This window comes from Chinchilla lanigera, unplaced genomic scaffold (genome assembly GCF_000276665.1).
Source record: "Chinchilla lanigera isolate Chin_1 unplaced genomic scaffold, ChiLan1.0 scaffold00028, whole genome shotgun sequence".
Classification (NCBI taxonomy): domain Eukaryota; kingdom Metazoa; phylum Chordata; class Mammalia; order Rodentia; family Chinchillidae; genus Chinchilla; species Chinchilla lanigera.
This window is the reverse complement of record NW_004955429.1, coordinates 10,508,720-10,518,292: the sequence shown is the minus strand read 5'-3', so window position 1 is coordinate 10,518,292 and position 9,573 is coordinate 10,508,720.

The following is a 9,573-nucleotide window of genomic DNA, read 5'->3' as shown; positions in this document are numbered from 1 at the left end:
CCCCACCACCACTTAACCTCTACGGCCTAGATAGCAGAAAGAATGGCACAAGCATGCAGCAACCCATCACATAATGCAGTGGCTACAGCGAGTAATTATACACTATACTGCATTTTGTGCAAGGGTTAAAAAGAACGCCTTTTAAATGACCTCACCACCAAGAAGGATGTGTGTGTGGGGACATGGGTAGGTTAGGTACTTAGCCTGACTTGATCATTCCCTAATGTACCCATTTACTCAAAGACCACGTTGTACTCCCAAATATATTCATTCATTATATTAAAACTTACAAAATTAAACATTAAACAAAACACAAACATCAGAAAAAGCAGCAGGCATTTGCTTCTTCTCCTGGCTGTTCGCACCTCTTTCCTCTGCTGACTTTTGTGGGAGAAAAATCACATCCTATGATTGTTGGGAAGGGGACAGCCCCTCCAGATCAGGGTCTTTGGGAGGCAGACATTGTTTGCTCCTGACTCTCTGGCAGCTAACAATAGTCCTGGGACCCCAGTGTGGCCGGTCAGACACTCACCTCCAACAACGGCAATCTGCAGGGATGACTGCAACACTACTGGACATGGTGACAGTGGCATCAGTGAAACTTCTATGGTTCTGGGGTGTGTGTCTGCAGACAGGGTCTACTGCAGCCTCCCGAGGACTGTTTCCTTTACCTGGTCTCACCAGGATAACACCCACGTTCCAAGGCCCTCATAATGCTTCCAGAACTGGCCAATTAATGTTCTTCCCCGAAGTCCCACTGCCGCTCATGTCCATGATTCACGTTTCTAACCAAGAGCCCTGAGCTGGCACATCATGAAGCCTCTGCCCCTCCAACTCCTGCCATCTCACCTTCCATTTGCGGTGACCTGTGAGCACCTGAGGTCTTTGGCATTGCTTTGGGATTTGAGCATCACTCACCTCTTCATGCTTCTCTTCTCCCTCCAGTCACACTTGCCCTCCTGATGTTGGGCTAGAAGGACATGTTCTCTTCAGCTTTTAGAACTTTGCACACACCTCTGCCTAAAACCCTCCCCATTATGACCTTCCCATGCCCACACCACACTTTCCTTGGCTAGTTTCCACTTGCCCTTCAAATCTCAGCTTCAGATTCCTCATAAAGCCTTTCTTGAATAAGTCACATATGGACTTCCTTCTTTCTGTGGTAGTGTCTCCACCAAACAGGATGAAGGGGGCTCTACACCTCTGTCTTTAGGGCGTAACCAAGAGGCCCCTTTCACACTTTCTTCAGTCAGAAAAGTCCTTACGTAGGACCTCATCTTTCCAGTGAGAGGGATTAGAAAGGAGCTAGGATTCTCTAACCAAGGTTACATGCCCAGTGTGTGCCCTGGGGCAGAGTCTTTAAATGTGCTCCACCTGCCTGCTTGTGGGACCCTTTCCCAAGATAGATTGCCAAAATCTAGCTATTTTATTTAGGAAAAAAAAAAAGAATTCCTGATTGTGAATGAGGGATATAAATAAGAGAGAATTATAAAGTGAGTGCAGTAGGCATTTCTGTGGAAATCAAGAAGGTTAGAGCACTATAATGAAGACAGAGCTGAAGTTGAGTGTTACCAGTTATGTTAAGGCACTTGAAGTTCAGTGCTGGGAGAGAGGCTTGCAGGAGGTAGAAGAAGAATGCAAGAAAAAAGAAGAGACGCAGTAATTCCAGTTACTGAGGGGGCTGAGGCTAGAGGATTATAAGTTCAAGTTCAGCCTGGACAACTTAGTGAAACCCTGCCTCAATATAAAAAAATAAATAAATCAAAAAAGGGCTTGAGATATAGCTCAGCAGTACAGCACCACTGGGTTGAGTACCCCAGTGCCAGAAACAGGGGGAACGCAGAAAGGATGGACTTCTGGTTCTCAGTAAATTCACCCAGGCTTAGTGGCAGTTCCTGCTGCATGTAAATAAAAAATCACCCCATGCTTTTAAGTGTCAACAAAGGGAAGCAAAATGAACCTGAGGCTTGAAGTTTGAAGGATTTGAATTCTAAGTTTGCCAATTGCTAAATCAGTTTAAACTCTCTGAATGTCAGTCTCCTCATTTATAAAACAGAGACAAAATGCCGTTCTCAATATTAAGTGCCAAGAGCAGGTGAAGAATAATATATATAGTAAGGTCCCATTTGTCTCTTTAAGAAAAAGTCAAGAATTGATTAAATATCCCACTGTATACCCTAAGTGGTAGCAGTGATTGCTTTGGGAGAGGGAGACTTACCTTCCACTGTATATTTCTTTGTCCTTTCTAAGTAAACACCAGACACATATTTTAACTTTTTTAATGAATTCATTAATGGTCTAATAGTATTTCTCTCACAAAGTTGTTGCAAAGAAAATCCACCATATAATAAGCTTCCAGTAAATATTGGCTCCCTTCCACATTGTGAGCGGGTACAAATCCCCCACCTGGAGTCCCATGTAAAAGCTAGGACCTTTCTTATGTAATAATCCCTACCAGTCCTTGCACAAATATCCACGTGTGTTTAGCAGGTATCTGTGTATATTTAGTAAATGGGAATCAAATAACCTGAACCTATATTCTGTAGAGTTGATACTGTGATACAGTATGGAGGAGCAAAAGTTCTTGGGTTTATACTTCAATCTACAGCAGTTTATTTCATCTTTAATGGTCACAAAAATAAAAATTAAACATTGAATGAATGGCTTTGGTCATTGCAGAACGTTGAGGTGAGGGTGGTACAGCCTGATCTAATAGTTCTGAAAATTGGAATACATTGTTGAGCACTTCTGGAGTAAGCCCTCATTTTCACACGTTAGGAAACAGCTCCCTGTAGCAGGTTTTCCAGCTCCCTAACCGTCTCCTACTGAAGAACTCTCAGTTATCCTCCACATTTAGCCCCTAGGAGCCACTTCATCAACCACTTCCTAAATCAATAGCATGTTTATCCATCCACAAAAATATTTGTATTCAGTTTTCCATTTCAAAAAAAAGAGAGAGAAAAACTGAACATGGGGTAGAAAGTTTCCCCTGAAAAGAAAAATATATTGACCTAGAATATCTGGTATAATGTGAAAGTGCTATGACTTACAAACTGCGCTGGCTTAGTAGAAGCAAACACATGAAATATAGTGTAGATCTAAGCATCCAACATATACTGTGCAATGCTAGGGCCAAAATAATGGTGCAGGAACCCATCAAGTATTTAGGCTGTTTTTCTAAATGCTATACACATTTCATTTACCATAAAATGTATGAAATATTTACTTTTTTCCTTAAAAAGATACTGTGAATTATTCAAAGTACAGTACATTTCACCACTTTTTTCCACAGGTAAATAGGTTTCTTGGACAGGTAGCAAAGTTTTTAAAAAGGAATCCTGAGAGCTCAGGAAAGAATAATTCAGGAAAATCGAACACCAAGGAAATTTAATTGTTCCAAGCATTAAATATGGAAAATTTGAGGTCCAAATGCAAAATTGAAGGTAGTCATTTTGAATTAAAAAACAGTGTGTTATGCTTAGAAAATTGCATAGAAATTAAGTATTCTTTCTGTACCCCATTGGGTTAGGAGATGGAAAATTAAGGTTTGGATGCATTTTTGTCTCAAGTCACAGGAACAACATTGACCCAAACTGTTCTGATAGTTGAGAAAATCCTTTGTGAATAAAATATTTCATTTTGGATCGCTTATCTTTTATCTTTTAGTCATATCTTTTCCATTCAATTATATAATGACATGGATGCAGAATTATCTTGAAGTGCTATGGTTACGGAGACCTCTATTTGGCATTTCACACCTGATTTTCCATACTTTTCAGAGAACATTTTCTTACATTCTTAACTTCACTCAATACTTAAAATGGCTCTACAGCAAATACATAGACCTTTGCAATGTTCTGATGTACTTAAGTTATAAATGAGAAATTCTTATTCTCTTGGCGTCTACACAATGTGTAAAGTGGTAATTTCACATTTAAGTTCTCAGATAACCATATGTTTACTCAGTTTAATTAATTTTCTCTTGGAAAATGTTCTTTTAATTATGTTTTGCATATTTGAATGATTCTCATTTTCCACCTGTGTTCAAAGGCACCTAATTTTAATGGATTGATTTTCTGGGTGAGAGAGAGGATACCATTACATATTGTCTGCTTTGATAATGGACCTTCCATGTTTGACCTAGATGGCATTCTGTGCCCTGTTTTGTCACCTCATTAACTCTATTAAGATGTTTCAGTGATATCTAACATCATACAGCTATGTAATTAAAATATAAATTCAATCAAATTTGCATTATAACTGAAATTATACAATGAAGACAAGTTGGCATTCTCTTTGTGGTTTCTCTGAGAAGCCTAAACTTCAACCTCCCCCCAGCCAATTACTTTCACTTTTATTTTTTTTTCAACAGGCACTTTCATTTGTTTTTCTTTCACAATTTCTCTTTAAGTACTACTTTTTCTGCTTGGGTCAAGTTTCCAACATGCACACAAAAGAAAAGTTTGAGGGAATTATTCAGATCATTTGAGCCCATACCACGTTTTGCATTTGGATCACTGGAGTGTGTTTGAGCAGAGCTAGAATTTTCTTTCCTGCCTTATCCAAACAACGGTCTAATTACCTTTTCCATTCCAGCTGTGAAAGCCCAACCATAAGGAAGTGAACTGAGCTTTTCCCCAGTCCCAAAGCAAGTTATTAGCAGCTGTAGACCCAGGAATCTCTCCTGTCTCCATAGGTGCCCATCATATATTACTCCATATGTCTACTGACTTGGAAAAAAAAGATACTTCTTTCATTTTTTTCCTGAGAACAACTGCATGTTACTGCTGTTAACCAATTTCATTCCACCGCAGAATTACTAATGTCCTAATTACTTTAAATTTATTCTGGAAAAAAACTTTATATACACACAGTAATATTGCTAGTATTATTGGGGATCATCCTTTTAATAAAAATAGTTTAAAATTACAAGACTTTTACTGGGCACTTTTTGTTTTACATAGGTACACATTAGAAGAATCCCTCAGCAATGAGAGCGTTGAGACATAGAAATAGGCTAGTGCCTCGAAAAAAATGTTTAGAGATTTAATTAAAAGCAAGGATGGCAGGAGAATTAAAATTTAATACTAAAGACTGCAAATCTAAAATTATAGACTGAGAATGAGTTGCCATTTTAAGAACTCACCTTTTTATAGAGTTGGTCACCAGGTTCAAGTATTGCTGAATAGATTCTATCATCCAACAAAGGTAAGGAAAACTCCTCCACTCTGGAACAAACGGTACTTAATAAACATACTAGCAAAGGAAAATTACTCCTGCTTTTTAAAATACAGTACATTTTCAGAATTTATAATGTTTCAATACAGATCAACATGACATGTAACAGTTATCCCCCAATATTTTATCCAGGAATGACTTATGGACCTTATTTAATTGATTTTTACTTGTCTAGATATCTAGAAAATTTGTTTTTTATTTTTCATTTTATTTGTGTGTGTGTGTGTGTTGCTAGGGGAGAAAAAAAAAAGGTTTTGCACATACTAAGCAAGCAGTCTACCACTGAGCTACATCTGAAAACCTTTTAGTTTTCATAGTCCACTTCACGTAAAGAAAAACATTAACACTCTCAGTTCTTTGTTATCAGGTAGTTATTTTGGAAATGGTCACCAAGCAAAGTATTCCAGGTCCTTCCTGCCCCGAACAAAGAATTCGATGAGACAAGCCAAAATCTGCGCCAAATTTTATTTGAAAAGTGCAGGGTAAATAGGGATGGAAGAAACAAGCTCTGCACAGGGAACTTGGGCAGCTCGAGAAAAAGAGGGTAAAATCAAAAATGAAAGTACATTGCATCTGAGAAATGCGGTGTGGGCTACTGTGGGAAGTCACGACGCAGGCTCCTCCCAATGTCTGGTCTTCTTAATGCTGTCCACATCCCTTGGGAGCTCCCAAGAAGTTCCACATAGGTCCTGGCTTGCCCTGGGATCTTGCAATTCACAGGTCCTGCCCACTTCTCCAGCCAGCTTCTCCCCGCCGTGTAGCCTGCCATTTGGAAGTCAAAAATCTCTGAGGGCCGAAGTTATCCCCAGCATCAGAATTATACTGTTACTTGGATACATTTGTAGAATGAATGGATAAATGACATAGAATGACACGTGTAAAACATAAACTAGGAATTCACTTGAAAAGACATGAATTATTATGATGTCTCATAAATATAAATAACTTTCCTGCTATCTTGAGATTTCTAAAATCATAAGTGATTTTTTTTATATTTGAAAATGGCAGATCTGTGAGGTTCACTGGACTAGGAGCTACCCGATAGAGAATTTTCTTTTTTGATCACTGAGAAACCAGATTAAAGTGTCAGTTTTACAGGAGGAAAAAAAAGACAGGTTCTATTTTAGAAGTGATGGCAGCAATACCTGCAGCATTCTTTCAGAAACAGGAAAACCAGAAAAGATAAAATAATAGCTTGATGAAGATCCATAGCTGTAAGAAGTGGAATTCTCACCCATCCACACCATGGGAACAAGTGGTAGAAGGCAGAAAGAGAACCATTCTTCTACACAAACAAAAGGGTTTCAATGAGTTATGCTTAACTCATCCCAAACCAGCATGAGTAACATGGTAATCAGTGAAAGGACCTGTTAAAGATGAACGGGTCGCGTATCTCATGTCTTGGGGTTTGAGAGAGATCATACCCATTGAAAAGCACAGGCATTTTTCCCATAAGATCCAGTCCATCCTCGGTCCTTCCTCCTACTGAGATTCTCAGGGAACATTTCCTACCCCTGGATTGGAGCCCTTTCTCTTTCACAGGACGGCTTCTAAACTTGAATGGTAGTTCTGTCCTCTAGAGTGAATAGAAATTCATATTTCTGGAAGCCTCCTGGATAGCTTCACCTTGATTTTGCACCAGCATCTCCCTTAAATTCCTGAGATTATCTGCTATTCTTCCCCAAAGTAGATCTCATGGGCTCCCTATTTCATAGGATGATACCATGGAGCTGTAGTCAAGCCCCATGGGGCTCGAGTTCCCAGATTCATCTTTAATTTCTCCCCATCTCTTCCCTACACTTCAGTACACCTCCATGGTCACCACCTACCTCCGTTATGTCATTGACGTGGGACTTGGTTTCCTATCCTGACCCATCCTAAGTGTCTCGACCTGAAAAGTTTCTCTTTGGAGCTGTGAATATTAAGTAAGTTAATATATATGTCACATTACTTTTTCTTGTTATGGCCAACCTTATATCAAAACAAATAGGATCTCTTACCATTTCCCAAACATACCGGCCCTTTGATCATTTCTGAACTTCCATTCAAATTGGTCCCTCTGCCTTAAATAAACTTTTACTGCTCAAAGTGTATCCAATTTTTCCAAAACCTGGTGTAAACACTAACTCTTCCCTTGAAACTGACTTGAAGATTTGTCATTGGCTGAATTCAAGTTGTATCTACCCCCAAAGACCTTTATTTATACTAAATGGAATAATACACATTTTAGCCTTTTAGATCTCTTTATAAAATGATATTCTATAGAGCTGTTAGGTTCCTAAATGGACACTCTAATTGCAGCTAAACTCCAATAATTTCTATTTTACTAGTTTATTTCATTTGTTTGTAAGCCTAACTTTGAGTCTATTTTCAATAGCAGAATCAGAAACAAAATCATAACTTGAGGGAAAAAATATGTTGGAGCTTTCCAAGGATGAAATGCATTAGAGCTTTTCAAAAATCTAAAGCTAGGATTGAGAAAAATTTTTAAACGAGGAGATTTAAAATATTTTAAAAAGTACAAACACACAAAGCATTTACAGGGAATTGGAAGAAATAAATAGAACATCGTGCCAGCATTGTATTACTTAATATCTTTCTTTCACAAATGGTTTTAAAATTTGTATGGCTTTTTAATTTTTTCTTTTTTTAACTTTCAGCTACATTGTTTTTCCTGCTATATTTGATGCTTCCCAAGGTTTTAAAGGCTAGTCTCTTGTGGAGACAAATTACACCTGGAGAAATTAGTCCAGGTGCAGCCAATTAATTGCAGAGCCAGAAAGTCCCTGGTGAAGCGGGACTGTGCCTTCCTACGGTCTCCTGTGTGCTAGGCTTCTTCGATGATAGGTCTTCACTTTTAATGAAGAAAAAGTGGCCCCATGTGGTCCGTAGTTGGCCTCGGATATTTTTCATTATAAAGATTATGCATTTTGCTTAGGACAAGCAGGAGGGCAGCAGTGCTCCCCTTGACTTCCACTGCCCTCGTGACCGGGTCTTACGTGTAAATCACTGTTGGGCTATCCACCCCCAATCCATCCCCTAGTCTCAAATCAATGCCCGGATACCATTCACCATTTATCCTCACCTCTGTTTCTTCAGAGCCAGGATCCCTTAATAGACCAATCCATTCTGATATTTTCAAGGCTGAAATGAAAAGAAATGCTTTCAGTAATGGTCTGTGCTAAGGGCTTGCTCTTTACCTGTTTATTCTATTTCCTTTTCCCATGCCAATTCCTCCACCACAACTGCAGCAACTTTTCTAATATCTCTGATGAATATTCTCTTACTGGTGTTTATTCTTATAAAATGTTTTTTTTTGATTTTATGTGCATTCCTTGAGGCTTAACATATATGGTATCAGATGTCAGTTACAGATGTCATACTTTCTTACATTAATTACTCAGAGCTCTGTCTTGAAAATTTGGGCGGCATTGCTGTACTTATGGTGCATTGCTTCTGGCCACTGGCCTAAATTTTATAGTAGAATTTACAGAACATATCACCTATCCTCTAATGCAGACTGCTCCCAACTCCCTCAAACAATGCCATGATAAACATCCACAAACATGTCCCACAGTAGGCCTGTCCCTCTATGAAGTTCTTCAGGAAATAACAAGCAAGAGAATTCATGGATCTAGAATGCATACACACTTAATTTGATCAGAATACTCTTCAAAATGACTGCATAAATGCGTACTCACACCAGTCTTGTGTGAGGGCAGAGCTCCACAACTGTATTATTTTGGCAGGCTTCTGTGCATGAAATACTTCACTGTAATGCTAACTTACAATTTCCATGAATGGCGAATTTGGGCAACTCTCTGGTGTTTGTTAAATTTTAGGTTGCTCCCTTCTGTAAATTGCATAAAAATAGTCTCGGCATGTTTTTGGTTTTTTTTTTTTACCTTAAAGGACCTACCTTTCTGTGGTTGATTCGCAGAAATTCCCAGTCCTTTATGTGTTCTAGGTTTGCTCTGATCCCTTGTCAGTTTGGGGATTGTCAAATAATTTCCCAATTTCTGTCACTTCTAAACTTATCCCTGGCATTTTTCATTCCATGAAATCATTAGGTTTTACTTTCTGGTATATGGTTGTGAAAGTGTATGCATTATCTGATTTCTTATCCATGGGATAAAATACCCAACACCCACAGCATACAGGAGAAGAAGCTTATTTTGGCTCAGAGTATTCAGTGATGGTTGTTTGGCTCAAAGGCAGAAACCACAAGACATAAAGGAATGACAGACGAAAAGTGAGAGAGAAGAAGAAAAGAAGAAGAAGGAGAAGGAGAAGAAGGAGGAGGAGAGGAGGAGGAGAGGAGGAGCAGGAGAGGAG